Source organism: Pinus tabuliformis, chromosome 3_1 (genome assembly GCF_031772625.1).
Source record: "Pinus tabuliformis cultivar Carrire ecotype Pingquan chromosome 3_1, CPIR1, whole genome shotgun sequence".
Taxonomy (NCBI): Eukaryota; Viridiplantae; Streptophyta; class Pinopsida; order Pinales; family Pinaceae; genus Pinus; species Pinus tabuliformis.
Genome location: NC_142301.1, coordinates 720324937 through 720347880, shown reverse-complemented (window position 1 = coordinate 720347880; position 22944 = coordinate 720324937). Strand labels below are relative to the sequence as shown.

The following is a 22944-nucleotide window of genomic DNA, read 5'->3' as shown; positions in this document are numbered from 1 at the left end:
CAAAGACAAAGGTCCAAAGTTTTATCAATGGACTGTGATTATAATTTTAGATCAGATTGAGTATGACGAGCCTTAATCATTAGAGGAAGTCATTGGGAAGCTGAAGCATTTTTATGAGTAGTTAAAGTGGAAGTTTGAGCCTAAGATTAACTGGAAAGGTAATGAGAAGAATAAACGAAAATGGCCTCAGAAGTGAGGAATACCTTAGGATGCATGTGATAAGGAGAATGTGGGACCTCATAAGAAGTTAAGTGTAGTTGAGAAAGGACATGGGTTTGATCTTGAGGAGTAGAAAAAGGGTGATGGTATAAAGCCTTTGAGGTGTTGGACTTGTGGTGGAGATAATCGCACGAGAGATGGTCCATCACATCAAGGAAGAAGACATCATATTTATAGTGCTTAGGAGGCATAGAAAGTTGGAGACGTTGGTTAGACTATTCCTCATATTTATGCAATGCTGGATAATAGACAGGTTGATCATCAATCATCCATTATCAAGATGGAAGGTAAGCATTGTGATCAAGTCATTTCTATTTTGATTGATCCTAGATCAAACTATAATTATATGACTCTTAACCTAGTAGATAAGTGTGGCTTGAGTAAATAAGTGCATGCAAAATATTAGTTGGTTCAGTTGGTTGTAAGGACCAAGAGAAGATTTCATCATTGGGTGAGATCTTGTTCATTTAAACTTAATGTTATGGCTACATCAACACATCTAAACACGCTTCCTTTGGGATCATATAGTATTATTTTGGGCATGGACTCGATATTCATTCATAGGACTAAGGTGGAATAATATGGAAAATCTATTGAGTGCCTCGATGATGATAGCGGAAGGTGAGTCTTGTAGGGAAAGAAGAATCCTACATCAGTGAGAATGGTTATAAAAATGAAAGAAAAGTGTAATTGTAGGAAAGGATGCTTATTATTTGCAGCACATATTTCTAGTCACAAAGGGTAGGATGTTAAGGATGATGAATTCTTGAGGAGGTATCATGTTTTGCAATAGTTCTAGGATGTCTTCCTTGTAGAGATTCTAGAGTTGCCTCCTCATAGACAGGTGGACTTTTCTATTGAGTTTACAATGGGAGCAACACCAGTATCTAAGACACCATACATTATGAGTACTCTGGAGTTGGTGGAACTAAAGTTGCAACTCAAAGAAATGGTTGATAAAGGATACATAAGGCCAAGTGTATCACCTTGCAGTACACTAGTATTTTTTATAAGGATGAATGATGGTACTCTTAGGTTGTGCATTGATTACAGGTAGCTAAAAAAGATGACTATCAAGAATAGGTATCCATTACAATAGATTGATGATTTATTCGATCAGTTGAAGGGAGGAATAATGTTCTCAAATATTATTCTAAGATTAGGATATAATTAGGTGTGCATAAGAAAAGAAGACATGTACAAGAATACATTTAATAATATGTATGGACACTATGGGTTTGTGGTGGTTCCTTTTGGTCTTACTAACTCTCTAACCACCTTCATGTGTTTTATGAACAATTTGTGGTGTCCTTACCTGGACAAGGTTGTGATAGTCTTTGTTGATGATATATTGGTAGATTCAAAGAATTAGAAAGAGCATGTAGAGCACCTGGGAGCAGTGTTTAGATTTTTGAGAGAGCGTCAGTTGTATTCCAAGCTTAGCAAGTGCTGTTTTGTTTAGTCTCAGATTCATTACTTGGGACATGTTGTTTTCAAGGAAGGGATGAAATTATACCTGGAAAATATTAAGGCTATCATGGAGTGGCCAACTCTTTGGAATGTAGATTAGGTTAGATCATTTATTTGACTAGAAAGTTATTAGAGGAATTTCATCTTGAATTTCTCAAAGATTGGCTTTCCTATTCAATCCTTGACAACAAAATGGAAGAAGATTGAATGAACTGAGGATTTTACATCTATTTTTGAGAAGTTGAAACATTTTCTTAAAGTTAGTCTAGTTTTGAATATTGTAGATCCTGAAAAGGAGTTTGCGGTTTGTACAGATGCTTGTAAGGAAGGACTAGGTGGGGTCGTGATGAAAAAAGGAAGGCAGTTCTCTATGAATCAAGTAAGTGGAATGAGCATGGGAAGAATTATGTGACTAATGATATTGAGTTGGAAACTATCATTCATCATTAAATATGTGGATACATTATTCTTTAGGAGGGGGTTTATTCTGATGAGTGATCATAGTGGATTGACATATATGTTTGATCAAACCAATCTGAATGTTTGGCAAGCTAGATGGTTGGATACCCTTAGCGAGTTTAGCTTTGAGATAAGGTACATTAATGGAAAGAAGAATAGGGTTGCATATTCTCTCAGTAGGAGAGTCCAAGTGAACCATATTTCAACTATGAGCTCTTATGGGACATATTTGCAAGAGTGCATCTTGCATGCAAGGAAACATGATGATAGATACTAGTAGCTGATGTAGAGGCTGCAACAGGGTGATAAAGGCAAGGAGTATCACCTCATAGTAGATGGCTTGATTAGATTTAATAATAATGTCGATGTACCTGACAATGTTGAGCTCACGAATCTTACATTGAGGAAGTTGCATGTCAAGCCATATTCAGGGCACCTAGAATATCAAAATACTTTTATGACTATTAATAAGTTCTATCAATGGTTGAACTTGAATAAATAAGTGGTTGAGGTCGTTGCAAGATGCTTGGATTGTTAACAGGTGAAAGCCAAGTGTAACAATCTAGCTGGTTTATTACATCCTATCCTGATTCTAGAATGGAAATGGGGGTCATTTCCATGGAATTCATTATAGGTTTTCCAAGGACATTGAAACAACATGATAACATCATGGTTGTGGTTGACAGGTTTGGCAAGGTAGCTCAATTCATTATAGTGAAGTCTATTAATTTAGCTAGTAAGTTAGCCAAGATCTTCATCATGGAGATAGTGAGGTTGCATGGTGTTCCCAAGAAGATTATATCAGACAAAGATGCCAGGTTCACTTCCATGTTCTGGAAGGAGTTTTTTTTAGGCTTGGGGATAGAGTTACCTTTCAACATAGCTTATCATCCGCAAATAGATGGACATACATAGAGGGTTAAAAAATTTATTGAGGATAGCTTGAGGATGTATGTCATGAATCAAAAAATGAAGTGGGAGGAGTATCTTCCAATGGTAGAGTTTTCATATAATAATGAGTATTGGGAATCCTTGAATATTAGGCCATTTGAGGCTTTCTATGGGAAGATTTTTTGTACTCATATCAGATGGATTCATCCAGTGAACATGGTGATAATTGGACCAGATATGCTAGCTAAGATGGAGCAGGAGATGCAGGTTATCAAAAGGAACATAAAGGAAGTGTAAGGGAGGCATAAGAATTATGCATATCAACATATAAAATTCAAGGATTTTTAGGTTGGAGAGAATGTGTACTTACGCATCAAGCCCAAGAGCTCCTTGAGGATTGGGTGATGTGCCAACATGGAACCTTGGTATTGTGGGACTTTTGAGATCCTAGAAAGGATAGGACCAATGGCCTATATACTTGCACTATCGCCAACAGTGAAAGTCCATGTTTTTTTTCATGTTTCATTGTTTAGGAGATATGTGTAAGATGTTGATCATGTGGTTGATTGGTCTGCATTACAAGTGGAACTGGAGGGAGACTTCCAATGAAAGCTACAATGCATATTGAAACAAAAACAACTCATTCTCTGATATAGTGTAATAGATTAGGTTAAAGTGTAGTGGAAGCACTACGGGATTGATGAAGGTACATGGCAAATGGTTGTTCAAATGCAAGCACTATATCATTCTTTATTTGTTGGTTGAAGAAAATGAGATTTTTGTACATACATACATATATATATATATATATATATATATATATATATATATATATTTGTGTGTGTGTGTGTGTGTCTATGTCATTGTAAATCACACATCGAATTATGTTATAAACCTCCAATAAGTTGTATTTTTATGATGTTTGTCATGTTGGTCATAGTTTTCAGCAGTCATTTATTGTAAATATTGCATCAAATTATGTTAAAACGCTCCATGGGAAATATTTTACGCTAGTCATAAGCACCATCAAACATCGGAGATGGTATTCCCCAAAGGGGGAGGGGTTTGTAATAGCCCCTGGTTGATTTTCCATGTAAATACAATAACACCAAAGTCATGGGGTTATTAATCGCTATGGATATTGTAAAGGAATTGGCAAAGAAAGAGAGGCAATAAATGGGATTTAATTAAGGAAATAAATGAAAATAGGAGAAAAGTAAGATGTTGATACAAAAAATTTCATGCAAGGGAAATTAGAGGAAAATGAAGGGAATGAAAGAAAAAGGAGACATCAATGATAAAAAGGCATCAAACAAACAATTCAAAAATTTTCATTCAAGTTTGTAGGCATCAGTTTCATAACTGAATCTTGGAGGTAGATTCATATCATAGTAACACTTAGCTCATGTTTACCCTACAGAGGTTGTAAATTTTCTAGATGTGGGAGGAGGCGCTACAACCAATGGAAGCATTTGTTATTGTTGTGTGGACTATCCACCTCCTCCTAAAGCTAAGTCATTCTTAGCCTCACATTTCCACTCAACTTTGGATCCTTCTAGGTACATCTGTTGGGATGAGTTGTATAGTGGGATGTCCAATGGCCAATGAGACTCCTCCCAACCTTGAATCATAGAGGGTGCTCCCTCTTTTTGCAACTTTGAAAACAACTGGGGAACATCTACTAGGATGTGTTGTCATAGTGGGATCCACCACTGTCCAATAGAAATCAATTTCCATTATTGCACTGTAAGCCATGTTTGAATGGAAATTTATTTATTTGCTCTGAATTTTTTTTTTCCATGTTTGGAAACAGTGTCAAACTTAATCTGATCCAAATTGGTCCTTCATCAACTTATCTCTACTACTTTGATCTTAGGGGTTCCCACATTTGACTAGAAATTACTTGTGATCTAGGATGTCTTTTTCTAAGTTTTATATACCACTGAAAATCTCCTTCAGAGTTATTTCCATCTTATCACTTTCCAAAATCTACTGAAATGATTTTCTATACAAAAATGGCTTCAAAATCACTACACATTGTCCATATTTTGATTTACGATTCTTTGCATTGATCTTCATTCTTCTTGGAACCATTTCTTTTTTTTTCTTTATATTCACCAAATTTCCATCAATGACAACACATTTATAACATTCTCCTCCTTTGGCATTGATGGAAACATTGTGATAAAAAGAAATCAACACCATAAATAATAAAATGAATGTGAAGGTGTATTACTTATTTCTCATTTTTATTATCCTCCTTTGGATGTTTCTCCCCATATGATGCACTTATTCTTTGTGTGTTGCTACTCTGGTATATTTTTGTTGGTGTATTTTTGTGGTTTTACCTCTCCTACTTTGTTTTGTTTGATCACCAGTAATTCCCCCCCTTTGACATTAAGCGTAAAGAAACCAACATGCTCCCCCTTCCAATAGTCTTCCCCTTTTATGTTGATCTTGTGGACCTAACAACTGTGTCTCAATATGTTAAAGTGATTGTTGTTTGTGTCTCTTCTTATTGAGTAATATCTAATGGAGGGAGGGAAGAGGAAGTGCTATCAATATCTTCCTTAAATATGCAAAGTAATCCCTTAAGAGACTTTTGGTAAATATATCAGCTACCTTCTCTTTTGTAGCTATATACTCTAGCTTGAAAATATGATTTGCAACTTGATCTCTCAAGAAGTGATACTCGATTGGAATATTCTTTATCTTTGAGTGAAAAACAAGATTATTTGACATTCTGACAACATGTGTGTTGTCCCAAATAATAGGAATTGGTTGATCATAAAACTCTTAAAATATCGCAAAGTATGCTTCATCCATAAGATTTTAATGCAACAAGAAGTTGTTTCTATGTATTATTCTTGAACAGTAGAGAGAGAGAGATTGAATATTTCTTCTTGGTCAACCATGAAACTAAACATTCTCCAAGAAAGAAAGCACCACCACTAGTGGTATTTCGATCATCTTCAAACCCTGCCTAATCAACATCAGTATAAATAGATAATGAAAAATATTTACCTTTGTGTACTGGAATCCATAGTCCATTGTGGTTTTAAGATATCTAAGAATCCTCTTGGTTGCTAGAAGATAGCTCTTTCTAGGGGATGTTTGAAATCTTCCAATAATACCAACTTCCTGCATAATGTCTGGTATTGAGGCTGTCCAATATAAAAGGCTACCAATAATAGATTTAAATAACTTCTACTACACCTCTAGTGATTCATCAGTCCTACTGATCTTGCAACCTATAACCATTGGAGTGCTTACCAAAGAACGTTCCTCCATGCCAAATTTATTCAATACATCCTTGAGATACTATCTTTGTGAAAAAAAATTCATTTGGAAGACTTTGTAATCTGCAAATCCTACAAGAAATAAGAGAGTTCTTCAAGAATGAACATCTCAAACTCAACATTCATATGAGCTGCAAAGTGGAATGTTAGTAGATATGGTCACTGGAAAAAATAGTTCAACAATATAGACAACCACCACTAGGAGTTTTCCATCATTAGAATTAACATATAAATTACTATCAGTTTCACCTATTTTGAAACCACACTTGAGCAAGTAACTATCCAACCTAGAAAACCAAACACTTAGGGATTTATTGCGACCATACAAGGCCTTATTCAACTTACAAGAATAATTAAGTTGGTATGATAGTTGAAAACCATCCATATTCTCTATGTAAACTTCTTCCCGCAATTCCCCATTGAGAAAAACGGATTTGACATGCATGTGCTCTATCTGGAATTTCTTTGAAGAAGGAGATGCCAAAAACATTCTAATCTCATCCATTTAAGCAATAAGAGAAAAGGTTTCATGATAGTCCAAGCCTTCTATTTGTGCCTAGCATTTTTACACTAATATTTCCTTGTTTCTTACCACTTCTCCATGCTCATGTAACTTATTCCTAAAGACCCACTCCATGCCAATTACAATTTTTTTTGTTGGTCTAGGAACAAGCTCCCATGTCTAAAATTTTCTCAAACTTGTCCAGTTCTTCATGCACATCTTTTAACAAATTATTATCCTAGATGGCCTCTGCAACATCATTTGGCTCCATCATTTATAAAAGGGATATATGCACTTGAGTAAGGGGATTTGGAAACTTTCCTATAGTATGCACACTTGTGATTAAATCACCAACAATTTGATCAGGTGGGTGTTGTTTTTGCACATACCTTGCAAGATCATTGGCTTTAGAAATAGGGGTTTCTTAATTATCTTCCTTTAAAGGTGAGTCATCATACTTCTCATTATTCTTGACTCGATCATTAGGGCTGGTATTCTTAGGCTGATTGTTTTCATATTCAATATACTCATCCACTTTGATATCAATACAATAAAAAATCTTCTTTATATTCTTGGTGTCACATCTATTGTGGTTGCTATTATAAGAATATCCAGAAAAAATACCTTCATCGGCCCTTGCATCAAGCTTACTAATGTTTTCATCCTTCCTCTTTATGTAGCACTTTCTTCCAAAAACTATGAAGTGCTTGACTATTGCAAGTTTGTCATAACAAAGCTCATGGGAAGTTTTGTTACCGTTTGTTCTAAGCTTAGCTCTGTGGATAAATTCTATTGTTGTGTGAATGGCTTCAGCCCAAAATCTCTATTGAACATTTATTTCTCTCACCATGGCTCTGGAAAACTATTGTATACATCTATTGTCACTCTCTACTACACCATTCTAGTGTGGAGTCTCTACTATAGTGAAATACCTTTCCTTGCCATGTTGCTTAAAAAATTCAAGAAATTATTTTGAAATGAACTCATCTCCATTCTTAGACCTTATGCTCCTGCTTTTGTAGCCAGTCTCATTTTCATCCATGGCCTTAATATATTTAAACTTATAAAAGTATTTTTATTTTTCTCGAATAAATGTAACCCACATCATCTTGCTAAAATAATCAATAATAAGTAGCAAATACAATTTACCTATGGGTGTATGTGTTTTAATGGTCCATACAAGTCCATGTGAACTAGTTGCAACGATTTGGTTGATGCATTTTCCTTGGACATGAATGGAATATAAACTTTATTTCCCAACTGAAAAGATTTTCAAATAGAATTTTCAAGCTTTGATAGCTTTGAAATATCCTTAACAACATGCTTCTTTCCCAATCTAACTATCTAATCAAAATTCAGATGTCCAAGTCTCGTATGCCACAACTAACTTTAATCAATATTTGACAAGTAACACCTCTCTATATTCTCTTTCAAGACATATACATTGTTGTATGTTATCATAACTTTAGTTACTACCTCTCCAATGCCTACGAACTTGATTTAAAAATTCTTAGCTACGAAAAACACATCATAGACTTGGTCACACATCTGAAACACACATACTAAATTATGCTTCAACCCACCAATAAAGAATACATTCTTCGATTTACCTCTTCCTTTGGATAAACTAAAAACTCCTTTACCAAAAATATTACCAGAAGCATCATTTCCAAAGGTCACATTACCTTTCTCAATTGGTTTCCATGTAAAAATCTTACTTTTATGTCTTGAAATGTTCCTAGAAGAACCACAATCAACATACCAATGACTGCTTTCATTCTTAGCATATAAAACAATATTACATTGCTCTAAATTTTCTTTTTTCTTTACAATGCTTAGGCTCCTAACATGTTTTATCAATAATTATATCACATCTTTTATATTGAAATGTACAATGAACTGCTATATGCCCAAATTTTAATAGATATAGAATTGAATTAGATTATTCAAAGGATCAAATGAATTTTTGTACGTAGGTCTCCTCATCTTCTGTCTAATTGGATAATCATTTGATTGATGATTTCTTTTTCTCGACCTGAATCTCTACCTTGTGTCCATAATTAGTGCATGTAAAACAATAGCTTGGAAATATTCCATCATACCTGGGAGAAAATTGGCTTCTAAAGCTTTGTTCATTTTGAGTTTATTCTTCGAGGTTGCTCTTTCCTTGTTGATACAGGCCATTTGGTCACACTTAGGAAAATATTTCCAAACCTAGATCTATCACCATTTGTTACACTTTGCATTAATAACCTTCAAGGCCAAAAGAAAAAATATTCTCATAAGTTATAATAATATTGGATTACATTGGCTCAAAACCTTAATTTGAGACTCCATCGCACCTTGGTCCATTATTACCTGCGATGTAACATGTTTCATGCATGCAATTTGCATTGATAAGTGTAGGTTGTCGTTACCAAAAGTGCGATGACACTGGGAAATGGGTAAAAATAAAATAATATTTAGAAGCTTCCCCTTCTAGAAGCTTTGGGAACATATTCATCCATTTTTTGTTGGAAATGATCTCAAATTCCTAATAATGAGTTTTTATCCCTTGTCTCATGGAACTTGACCATGGCCTCCAAGATGTTTTCATCAGATGGAAGAAAAATGCTCTGAAAGGAATACATATGAAGGGATCAAATAGGGGTAGGAATATTAGGATCTAATTCCTCGATTAAATAATTTACCATATCACTTTTTGGATCTAGGTTGAAATAAGTTGAGCGGACGAAATGAAGTTGGTGGGCATGCATCTACCATTATGTTAGGGGAAATGTACTTATCTGGAGCATAGTTTTTTCTCTATTTCAAGCCTGTGTAAAAATTAAACCACTCCCAAGCATAGCTTTTTCTCTATTCTATGCTTGTGTAAAAATAAAGCCACTCTCAAGCATAGTTTTTCTCTATTTCAAACTCTTGTACAAGAACTAAAACCTATTCTGAGCTTAGTTTTTGTTCTTTCTTGTGCTAATAAATCATGAGAATACACTACCGAGATTAATGTTTGTTATTTCTCATTATCATAAGTACATGATAATATGTTACTGATCTTATTCTTTGCTTCTTCTCATGCTCGCAAATAATTGAGAATAAGTTACCGAGCATACTTTTATCAGCTTTTCAAGCTTGATAAAACTTACAAAAAAAGAACGCCAAAGAGTCATCTTTAATCTCTATTTCGACTCCCAAACAATTGAAATATCACCGAGTACACTTGTCTCTTTAAAACTCGTTAAGGGTTCTGTAAAGTATAAGTTTACCCCTTCTACAGACTCGGTTGACTATTTATGAAAAATGTATACTTTAGTTAAGCATGACTAAAAGAGTTCTCCTAGGTATTATTTTATGCCTTTTTAGGCCCAAGGGACTAAATTTACAAAAATGAACCTCTGAGAGTTTCCCTTTTACCTCTTTTTCAGACTCTAAATATGAAAAATAAGTCATGTTACCCCTTCGCTGGACTCGTAGAAACATAAATAGCATACAAATCGTCAAGCATGACAAGACTGAACTACTCATTCTCAAGGGTTGTTAAAAATAGTCGGAAGGACTCATCTGAATGAGCACCTTACATGTCAAGCGTATGTTATCCTCCTCAAGCTTGTAAAAAATTAATGGGTACTTGCTAGAAATGATGGGGAAATTAGGGAAAGAGGGCATAAAACCTAATTTTTGGTAGTAAATCACTCTTGAACATGACACTTTTTCAGCTCCATAATTGATTTTGGTTTGGAAATATTCTTTCCTCCTTGTTTATTACACATTATAAAAATTATTTGTAATTGGTCTTTGACTCAATGCTGCCAATTCCATATAAGTGTCATTGATATAGTCAAGAGAAGACGGTCCTCAAATGACATTTGTTGCAATACCTATAGCCTTTTTTCATGTCATCCATCTCTGAAACAACTTTTCCTCATCACATTATGTCTCAACTATTAGTACTCATTTCATGTTGTTTATGGAGGATGCATTAAGGCCCTCCTGCAATGGGTTACATCCTATCGACTTTAGCAAATTATCTAGGAAGCTGATCCATAAAAACCCCTTAGCTCCTTTGAACTTACATGCCCCAATAGTAAGTTTCCTCACTTTTGGTGCTAGGTTCTCATCATTTGCCTTCGACCAAAATATTGTGTGGTGTTCGACTTCAGTTCATTTATTCAAAGCTCACAGATTACACTTAGTACCTTGAGGGCCATCATCATTATCGATGGTCCTTCTAGCGGTTGTTAATGGCTGGATTCATACTATCACATCTATTCACATGGCTATATTCATACTATCAAGTGATGAGATGGAATACCATAGATCAAGTTTCATCCATCCAGGCTACAATTTCAGGATTCATACATAGATCTACGATGTATGATGGCTATTGGCATACAGAAAGCCCTCCAAGCATAGGTTCATAATGCATAATCAGTGGACATGACTTTGATCATTGTACAAGTAAAATGACTTCTATGCTAAATATGGGTATGCCTATCTCAACAGTGATATCATGATGATAATGTATTGTAATAGTTAATTGATGATTGTCAAATCTCAACTAGTCGAATCTCGATCCAGAATTTTCACATGGTAAAGCACTTCAATCCTCATCCAAAAAATTTGAGTTTGTACTTTAGGGGGGAATTTTTTATATTCCATTTTGTCACACTTAGGAAAAAGGCCACAAACCCATATCTCTCCCCATCCATTACTCTTTGCGTCAATTAATTGCGATGCCAAAAGCCAAACTATTCTCAAAATTTATAATAATCTTGGATTAAATTGGCTCAAAACCTAAATTTGAGACTCCACAACACCTTCCTCCATTAGTACCTACAATGGTGCATGTTGCATACATGTATTTTGCATTGATCATCATAGGTTTCCTTTACCAAAAGAGTGATAACAGTTGGAATGAGGAAAATTAAAGTAGAATTTTGAAGCTTCCCCTTCTAGTAGTTTTGTTAAAAAATTCATCCATTTTTTGTTTAATATGATCTTGAATTCATTCTAATGAGGCTTTATCCCTTATCTAATGGATCCTACCTCCTTTGGAAGTAGATCTAGCCCTAGTATGGTGGATCAAAAACTACCTCATTTTCCCTTTAAAACAAGTACCTACTATAGAGTTTAGGTTGGCTTTAAGAGACTTTGATTCTTCCCTTATGATGTCCATTTGAGTTTGGAGGTGCATAATTAGTCCTTATGCATTTGTGAGATTGAAGGCTTTATAACTATGGAAAAGGAAGGACTATAAGACTGAGAGAGATTCACAACACCTAGGCCTAAACAAGGGTTCTAATATTTCTTTGTTACCATTAATTCAAATTGCATTATTTTTCCCATCATGTCTTTGATTATACATGTGTACAATAAGGTTTATTGATGTCTTATTTAGAGTTATTTGAGTATAACGTGTTGTATATCTTTATCTCTTTTCCTGTCTTGGCTAATTTGTAGGTTCTTCTTTTAGGAATTAAAGCTGGAACCATGGAAAATTTTATGGGCTAATATTTGCAAGTGTGCTAATTTTCCATGGTTTTTCCAAAAAAGAGATTCACCAATTTCTATTTCTTCTAAAAATTATTCGCCCAAACTTTATAGTATAAAATCATTTTACCCTAAAAATCATAAAAATTATAAGTATTCTACCTATAAAATAATTATAAATTTGGATATTTTTATAAATATATCCACAAAAATTATAAATATTTCGTATTAGACATTAGTGATATTCCCTAAGGTTTATACACTTTAAAATAAATTTCCATTCTTAAAATTTTCTCTGGTTGGAACTGGAGTGAGCGATTGAAGAGAAGAAGAAATTTTGTGAATACCAAGTAGGTTTTCTTATTATAATTTTTATATATATATGGAAATATGGTGTGGTTTGTTTGACAGTTTTTATTTTAAGCCATTTAACCTATGGAGATCACTTCTATCTACAGAAGGGATTTTTCCAAAAAACACTTCTTAATGAAATAACTCCTTTTATTTTTCTACTGCTAATATATATTTGGCTACATATTGGACTATGTAATACCTTTGTTTGTTTACTACTGCAATGACCATTCCTTTATTGTTTTTCTATCACCAATTTTGGCTTCTTGTACGAAGGTAATCGACTTCTTTCCCTTTGACTCTACTGTTGAGCTAGATTCAACCTCAAATACAAGACCAATTCTATTAGTAGAGACTCTTTGTGCTTCAAGAAGCTCATTTAGATTATTTTTCCCCTTCCCATACTTCTAATGAAAGCTAAGGTGAGTTTTTACTTTCTTAATTCTTTACTTAGCAAAATAACTTCTCTTTCACACCTCTCACATGCTTCATTCATCTCACTAAGTTGTTAACTTAATTTTTCTTGAATATTATTACCTTTTTCAATTAGTAGGAGTAGAGCTTCAACAACTTCATCTTTTTCCTTGATCAACAACTCTTTTACAATTTTTTTTTTCTTCCAGCCTTTCAATCTCTTCATGTGCACTAACTAACTCTCCCTCTAAATCAAGTTGAGCCTCTTCTCCATCATATTTAATAGCTTCTATTTCTAGATTATCTATTCCCATGAACATAAATTCCTTTGGAAATTCATCATCTCTATTTTCATCTTAAGATTGGTTGTATTCACTTTTAGAAGACCTACCATCTTGGGTATAGAGATTCCTTTACTTAGCCTTCTCTATTTCCTTCTGAACTTTCCTAAATTTTATCTCTTGGGTCATATTCCTTCTTCCTCTTCTTAGGACACTTGGAAGCATAGTGACTAACTTTGCCACAATTAAAGTATTTAAAATGTAGCTTATCTTTGTACTTTCCTAAGCCTCTCTTGAGATTCCTCACAAACATGGCTTCTTCTTCATTTGATTCACAACATGAATGATCATGCTCTTCCTTGGACTTTATATCTTCTTTGAATGTTCACTACTTTGTTGTAGATTTTCCACTACAAAATATCATATCATAATTATTGAGAGTGCCAATTAATTGATCGAAATTAAGACTTCTCAATTTGGTCATCTCCCGAAGGACTGAAACCTTTGGATTAGATCTATTCAAGAGGGATGTAAACACCTTTTGTACTACTAAATGTTCTTATAGTTTCTCATTACGACCTCTTATAGTGTTCATAACTTCATCAACTCTTAGGAATTACTTTTCAATATCTTCATCATCATGCATCTTCAACAACTCAAATTGCATTTTAAAACCTTAAATTCTAGCTTGCTTTAACTTTCTATCAACTTCATAGTAGTTTCTCATCTTATCCCAAATACATTTCATTGTTGAAAATTCCATAAGTTTGACAAATTTTGATTTAGGTAGGCCAACAAGAAGGGAATTCATAGCTTCAACATTGCATGTAAACTCCATCTTCTGAACTCTAATAATCAAGGCTAGGGGATTTTGATAATTTTATTCTACTGCATCTGATACACAAGCTCCATGTGATTGAATGTAGGTCTTCATCCTTACTTTCCAAAACACACAGTTTGTTCCATTGAACATAGGTTTCCTATAGGCGAATGCCCCTTTCTGGTTTTCCATGGTCCTTGATCTTTATTACAACTGTTAAATTTATCTGACATAACGTAGTTTCTCTAATACCACTTGCTAGAAACCAGGATAATATTGAGAGGAGGGTGAATCAATATTGTAGGAATTTTACAACCTTCTTTTACTTGCAAAATATATTAGGAAACCAATAAAATTTCCAGCAATTAATTTATATGAGCATGATAATAACGTAAATAACACAGTGAGGGTACACAAATTCTTCAATTTTCTTCCTCATTTTACTTCACAAGGAAAAATACTACATGTTGTTACAAAGTTCTCTCGCTACAACCAGTAAGAAGCTACTACTTCCTGAATTATTAGCTACAACTGAAAGGAGCTGCAACCCCTAATTTTAGCAACTACCATTTAAAGGAGCTCCAAGACATAACTTTTACTAGCAACTACTGGAAGGAATTAGAACCCTTACCTTGCAAGCTAGAACTTTCCTGAGCTCAATGATACATCTTTCATACCATTTTCATACTCAAATCATGAAGGCCACTTCCTTTTATAAAATATGTCAGTTTCTCTCTTCAAACACTCACCAAAACCACCATAAAACATCATTCAATACTCTCTTATCACTTAAAAATGCAAACAACATCAATCCATTACACATACTCACAACCAACACAATTGCACACATCTTACAAATTTGATTTTTCTTTTAAATAATTTTGGATGGTATTTTTATTTCTTTATAATTTAGTTATTTTCAATTCTTTTCTTGCATTAATGTTTATTTTTGAATCCTATCTTTCTTATCTCAGGTATTCTGTATCTGTTTTAGAAGTATTCAAACACTACTCGCTTGTCACTGCAAGAGAATTTGAATTAAGCTTCTTAATCTCTTTATTCTAGAATTTTTATAGGATTTAGCAATGCTCCTTCTTAATCTCATGCATCCCCAAACTTACTTTTTTTTACCAAATTTGTCTTCATATATGTCCATGTCATTATTCTTGTTGCTTAAGCATTCATTGATGTTCATTTTAATCTTTAGCATTGCAATGTTTATTTTGCATAAACACCAAAATTAGTTTTTGACTCATTCTAATGTAAAGCCTTTCAAAAATTGGCCAAAGGTGATTGTACATATGCCCGATTATAACTCTGTGGGCCCATTTGTCTTTAAGCCTCGAAGGCCTATTTTCTTTTGTAATTCCTTTCATGCCCTTGGTCACAAACTCCACATAAAAGAAAATCCCGGTGCTCTAGATTTATTCCTTAGCTTTATATCCTCCATGCTTTGGTCTAGGATCATGTGTGCAAGTGGGCTTAACATTCTCTATATACCCTTTTTACATTCGTCGTTGGCTCCAACTCTATATTCCTTGGTGTCCCAATGTAGAATCATTCTAAGATTCCTTGCCTTGCACCTTTTAGTTTTTTTTTAGACTACGCATTTGGGGTGACATGTTCCATGTATCTTCTTATTGGTTCTTGGATTCAACATCATATGCCACCTTTTCCCAGTGTTGAATCATCCTGTATCTATCTTTAGTGTGTTAACTTGAATCAAAGTCCTAGTGCTAGGATGATGTGTTTTCATAACAGTGTTGTGGGAGTGATTGAAATTCCCAATCGTTGGCTGACAGTATTATGGGAGCGACTGTAGTCTAATTCTCAAAGGGTTGTGCGTGCGACCGAAAGAAAACACAAAATTTACTCTGCATTCCTCACGCACATCAACTGTTCATTTTGTTTTCTTGTCTTGTTTGGGACTCATTATGTAATGGTTGGATAAATTATCTTGAACTTCTAGAAGATGGTTAAAAGAGAATATTCATTGGTAAGTGAAGTTAGAGGCTATTTGATTCAAAAAGGAATAAACCAAACCACTTCCATCATATAAACAAAGCTTCACTATAGAATTGCAATTATTGATTAACCATTACATAATATTTAAAGTAGATGGAGATCATGAGGTTATCGGTTGGTTTTCTTGAAGGAGAAAATTGTCATATTGTTTTTGAGAGCCAGTGGCGAGGAGAGAAATTATTGTAGAATAGTGTGCATGATGGTGTAGCTATAGAAGAGACATAAGTATGCACGGATGAAGACTATTTTTATGTAGAAGAAAAATGAAAAGGTTACTAACGAGTTTTCTCATAGTTCTTTGATTGAAGGGGAAATATTTTAATTTAGTTTATATATGTTGCTAATATGATGTGATATATTGGTTGTAGTAGTGTCTAATGTTTTTATATGGAATTATATATTGGATCATCTAGTCTCTCGATATAGATTATTTGCATCTAATGTATTGAGGGTTTGTGGGTTGAGCATGATGAGAGGACTATGATTCGAGTTTGATTCAGTGATTAATGTTTTGTATTGAGAGTTTCGATAATATGCTATGACGATATTTCTATTGTGATGTTCATCTTGGGCAACTATGGGGTTCCAAATTCAAAATTCATGAAAGGTGAACCACATAGAGAGGTGGGGTGGGTGCTCTGACAAAACAAGTATTGAGAATGTTAGGTTCCTATACCAATAGGAGTCATAATTTTGAATGACTAAGGTTAAGCTTGTAATATTGTACATACACTTTCTTTCTGCAAATGTTTTCCATATTCGAAAAATTAAAAAATGTAAAGAGGGTATGTCCTAAAAGAATAATCAAAGGATAAAAGAACAAAAATGTCAAAAAAGATGAGAAATATGAACCCCAAGAAAAGAAAAAAGACCATGAAAGTGAGAAAGCCAAAATGCCACTCCTATTTACTTTTTGTGCATAATAAATTATTGTGTGCAGCTTGTAATTCTTGCCACAATCCATGATAGTCAAAATGTTTAAAATTGGCTATTTCATGTTTTCAATTTCATGTCTATAGGTAGAAAATAAAAATCTGGCCAAACAGTGTAACCTTGGTAGATAATTAGATAGGTAGAGTAAATAAAAGGAGCTGAAATATTTAATCTGAACCCTTGGATGTAATAAGGTTAGAATTAGAAAGTTTACTTTGTAAAGAAAAGGAAAATATTGACAAGGGTTTGCTAGCCTAAATGAACCCTAAGAAAGTGAAGTAAAAATGGTAGGATGAGTAAGTGGGTAAGTAGTAGAAAGGTCGCAGAAATATCATGTGATTACATACAAGCACTTATGCCATTGTTTTAAATGAATCTTTCCAACATGCATAAGTAGAGGACAAAGCAAAGTCAATGGTTCACAACGTGATTTATTTCACATCCCCTAATTCATTTTAACCCCTATGACACTCACTAACTTCCCTTTCACAATAAAAATATTAATACCTATAGTTGTTTAAGTCAAAGAGGCTTAGAGCATTTCTCTGACTTCTGGTGGGACAGGACCCTCAGCTTGATGAATTAAGGAGAAAGGTGTTAAATTCCCTTATAAATCATTCATTCCCCTCACAAAACCCCTTTTCCTAAGGTTAAGTTCTCTTGCTTAGGAAAACCCCTTTATAAACATGTTTTATGTGCAAAACCCACAAAATACATTTATCCTAAGTACTAAGTGTACAGAATGCGCATAGGATTTCACATACCTAAGTAAAAAAACCCTTTTTTCTCATCTCACCCGATATTAACTTTTTTAATTTAATATATAAAAATCCTAAAAAATCCATTTTCCTGTATATATTTAACTCCCTTATATAAATAACACCACCCCTTAGTTTATTATAAACTATACTACTACCCCATATCCCACAAAATACATTAAAACCCCACCCCCAGTCCCTAATCCCTCATTACAGACTGGTTCAATCCCCTAACCCTGGATTAGTCCTCAAACTAATCCTGAAACCATCGCAATTAAAACCCCAGGCCCCCATTAATTACCATCATTTACCCTCATGCAGCTTCACCTCCCGATCACCCCTGATCATTCCCCTCCCCCCCCACCCCCACATCCAACGTCCTGTAATCATATCGGCCGCACTCGATATCCGCCCTTTAACAGCCTGATAGAATGGTTTTCCCCTTGACCCCAGATGCTACGTGTCATTCAATGAATGGAATCGGGTGACCCCTCCCAAATAACACTAAGTCCACAAAAGCGGTGCAAAATAAACCACTTATCGTCCTCTCGCTAAATGACAAAACCGTCTACTGTTCACTTTGTGCCAAAATTCAAAAAAATCAAACCTTTGCCTATTTAAACATGAAAAGCCCAGTTTTTCTCATTTTCACCTGTTCGTGCAATAAAACCCTGTATAACCCTTCTGAACCACCTGAAGCCTCTGCTAACCAATTCAAGCATGGTTTCACGAAAGCACTTTGGACTCACTCCATAGACCTATAAATCTTGATAAAGCCATTAATGACCCTCCCTGTCAACCCAATGTTTTCCTAATAGTTTGTTTTATTTTACAGGCGATCAAAATACCACAGCCTTGGATAAACAGTCTTAATACTAGTCACGAGACCTGTTTACTCCGAGATTGTTATCAAATCTATTCAAATAGAGATGGAAAATAAACATATAGTTAAAAGACAAGCAGAGGAAACATGAAATTAAATGATTTACTATTGAAATAGACAGTAAAAGCCTAAAATATACAGTGAAGGTAAAAAGACACAGTAATAATAATCAAAGTCTATCAGGGTTAAAGAGTATCATATTGAAGATCAATTCAAGTGAAGTGGCTAGCATGAAGACAAACAACAGGGAAGATAGTTATAAAGCATACAGATTCATGTCAAAGTGAAGATATATGAAAAAAATAGAGCAATAAAAGTAAACATGGAGGCAATAAGGGTTAAACAGAGATGAAAACACTTTTACCAGCAACAATGAAGTTTATCCAAAGTAAAAGTGAAAAACAGTTAAAAGAAATTTAAGGTTAAAAGATGAAATCAGAGCAGAAATGGCACATTCTTCAGAAATTTCCTGTTTAAGTCATAGATTTTCATAAATTAGTTGGGCCAATCCAAGATTAGTTTTTATAAATTAGAGGAGGTTTGTGTTCCTAAAAGGCTAATATTCAAAAACCTATCTCACCTTTTACACAGGTATTACCAAAAGTGATATAAGTTCATGTCTTCACAGCATATTTTTCGGACTGTGTAAAGTCCTATTTTTGACATATTTTTACAAAGAATATAGCGAATAGCTAGAGCTGAATTTTAGGAAACTGAGAGACTTTTAACTCAACAACATACTTATCTACAATAACCTATTTCATGTTTTACATATCTATCTAGGATTGAGATATACAAAGGTATCAATGGACTCTAAGTTTGCAGAATTGCTGGGGTAGAATGCACAAAGAAAGGATGCAGTTACTGACTGGGATGCCTCATCATCAATTAAGAGCTGCTATCAAATTCGAATTTATCTTCTTTTATCACCACAAATCCATAAAAATATTGCCAAATGTATTCATTAGTTTTGAATGTCCTAATTATTTAGGTTCTATTAATGTAAAATAGTTTGATATATTTGTAAAACCAATCTTGATATTTTTTCAAGATATTTCAATTTAGAATTTGTATAAATACTTCTTCATTTGAACTATTTTGGGTGGATTCCAAGACATTTCTATAGAATTCTTCTCTCAAATCAAAGTTCTATTGTATCAATGACTAGATTGGCTTGCTGGATCAAGGAATAAAGACAAGATATTTTACAGGATTCTTGTGTAAAGAAAAATACATATAAGTATTCTTTCATGTTCAATGTTGTCTTCCCTTATGTTTTTTCCATAATATTTTGTGTAATTTTCTAAAATCTAAATGTATAGCAAGGAATATTATTTTAGAAATTGCTTGAATGCACTCTGTCTTGACTGCTTTACATTCCTAATATTTTCTCCTAAACTATCTTAGCTAGGGAATTCTTAACTACTCCTTAGCTTCTATAGTTTCTTCTCTGGTCTATAGAAAAGGATTCTTAACTGCCCTTGTTCATGATCATCCTTTGTTCTTCATTCTGATCCCAGTCCAAGGATTCTTAACTGCCCTTTCACCCTGGTTAGAATCACTTCACTCATTAGGCCTAAAGATTTGCATTTTGCTTTGGTAGCCTACCCTGTGAACATTCCCTTTAATGATCTAGTAAAAGTGAAAAATAGTTAAAAGAAATTTAAGGTTAAAAGATGAAATCAGAGCAGAAATGGCACATTCTTCAGAAATTTCCTGTTTAAGTCATAGATTTTCATAAATTAGCTGGGCTAATCCTAGATGAGTTTTTATAAATTAGAGGAGGTTTGTGTTCCTAAAAGGCTAATTTCAAGATATTTCAGTTTAGAATTTGTATAAATACTTCTTCATTTGAAGTATTTTGGGTGGATTCCAAGACAATTCTTCTCTCAAATCAAAGTTCTATTGTATCAACGACTGGATTGGCTTGCTGGATCAAGGAATAAAGACCAGATATTTTACAAGATTCTTGTCTAAAGAAAAATACAAATAAGTATTCTTTCATGTTCAATGTTGTCTTCCCTTATGTTTTTTCCATAATATTTTGTGTAATTTTCTAAAATCTAAATGTATAGCAAGGAATATTATTTCAGAAATTGCTTGAATGCACTCTGTCTTGACTGCTTTACATTCTTAATATTTTCTCCTAAACTATCTTAGCTAGGTAATTCTTAACTGCTCCTTAGCTTCTATAGTTTCTCCTCTGGTCTATAGAAAAGGATTCTTAACTGCCCTTGTTCATGATCATCCTTTGTTCTTCATTCTGATCCCAGTCCAAGGATTCTTAAGTGCCCTTTCACCCTGGTTAGAATCACTTCACCCATTAGGCCTAAAGATTTTCACTTTGCTTTGCTAGCCTACCCTGTGAACATTCCCTTTAATGATCTAGTCCAGTTATTCTATCCATTTGTTGACTCCATAGCCCAATGGTTTGAAGACCTAGCTCTATCCATCTATGCCAAGAATTCCACCACCCAACCTTCAATTCAAATCAAAACCCCCGTGAACTTTCACAACTAACCTAATATCCCATCAAACAATTCTAAATCATATAGATAGAGTCCTCTCTGGACTTAGGTTGGCTATAGCCTATGCCTAAAAGTTGGTTTGTGGTTACCTTGGTGATCTCTTTCCTTAACCTTGGGAAATTATTGGGTGATAACAGAGAACATATTTCTTCATAAGTCTAATTACAGTTGGGCAAGGCTTGATGGTCGTGGAGGCTTCCAACAGATGGTGGTCCATAAAGTTGTGAGATGGAGATCATAGTTCCTTTCATATAGTTTCCATATTGTATTGTCTATGTAATGATTTTCTTGACAAATAATAAAACATATGGAGCAGAGTCGCAGAAACAGGGATGCTTTTTTACCTAGAGGGAGTTTTCCACCATATATATCTTGTGTCCTCATGGGCATGTTTCTTTGATTATTTCTTAACATTATCATGTGTTTTTCTATCTAGTTTAATCTAATGATGGGTTAATTAATGTTGTGTTTTAATTATTGGAAAAATATTTTAAAACTTTATAATCACAGTGACTACTGATTCACCCCCCCATCTTAGTAGTGAACACATTTCCAACAATTCGTATCAGAGAGAAGTTCTCTCAATGGAGCTTGATCGTTGGAGAGAAGATTGTGGGATTATGGCCAAGAACAATAGGAAGAAATCACATAAGAAGAAGAGTTGCAAAGAAGCCAAGATTGATGCAAAAACTACAGAACCTATTTTGCTGATAAAAGGTATGGCAAAAAATATTTTTAGTCATGAAAATTTTTCTTGCCAATCTAGTGATGATGATTTTGGGGTTGTTAAGGAAGCTGATGATCAAAGTTTTGAATTTGATTCCTCATGAAATGAGGAAGGTGTATTTCCAATGTAGGAATCTAAATTTGAATAGATTAGAAGAATAGTGACCCTTGAAGTTAAAAAAAAAGCTCAAGCAAGGTTGATAGAAGAGCTTAAGATGGAGAAAAATATTTGAAGAAAAATTTTCAGATTCTTGAAGAGAGAGAGAGAGAGCATACTATCAAACAAGAGAATTTTGATCTGAAAAAACAATTGGAGAAAGAAAGGAGAATTGAAGAGGATATTGGTAGCCAAATAAAAAAAGAAATGGTCCACTATGAGAAACTAGAATTTGAATTAAAAAATAACATCAAGAGAGAAAATGAGGCAATAGATGAAGAGGTCAAAGTAGAAAGTCTGAGCAAGAATTGAGGAAATCACCATAAAATTCAAGTGCCAAGTCAAGAGCCCAAGAATGTGCCAAGGAAATATATGAGAAATGTTAAGTGTTTTAGCTGTCAAAAATTTGGACACATTTAAGTTAATTGTAGGAACAAAAAGATAAATCATTTCGATGAAAATAATGAGCTAAAGAAGGAGAATCCTCAAAGGTAAATCCCAACAGTTTTTATGTATAAAATTTCCTTTTATGGGTATTATTTATTATGTAATGATTTTGGTTATAAAGGTGTTGATTGTAGGACTTATGGAGCAAGGAGTAAAAATTAGATTAGCAAAATATCTAAACATTTTCTGTCTTTTCTTGGGCACATTAGATGTTATGTTTCTGATAATTTGGGCCATAGGGCTAAAGATTCCAAGTTTCCCATGTGTTTCAGGCAATCAAACCAAAGAAATAAA

The 22944-nt window shown here is 34.0% G+C and overlaps 1 long non-coding RNA gene across 4 annotated transcripts in view; it reads left to right on the top strand.

The window, feature by feature from the left end:
* The window catches only part of LOC149189313 (uncharacterized), a 134639-nt gene that overhangs the window by 90481 nt on the left and 21214 nt on the right, over nt 1–22944 (top strand). Inside the window, exon 3 of one of the 4 annotated variants that reach the window (XR_016256348.1) lies at nt 19576–19917. The exons of the other annotated variants lie outside the window; for them this stretch is intronic. This is a non-coding gene — a long non-coding RNA (uncharacterized LOC149189313). Of the gene's footprint in view, nt 1–19575; nt 19918–22944 lie in introns of those variants that run through there. 4 annotated transcript variants of the gene reach the window in all.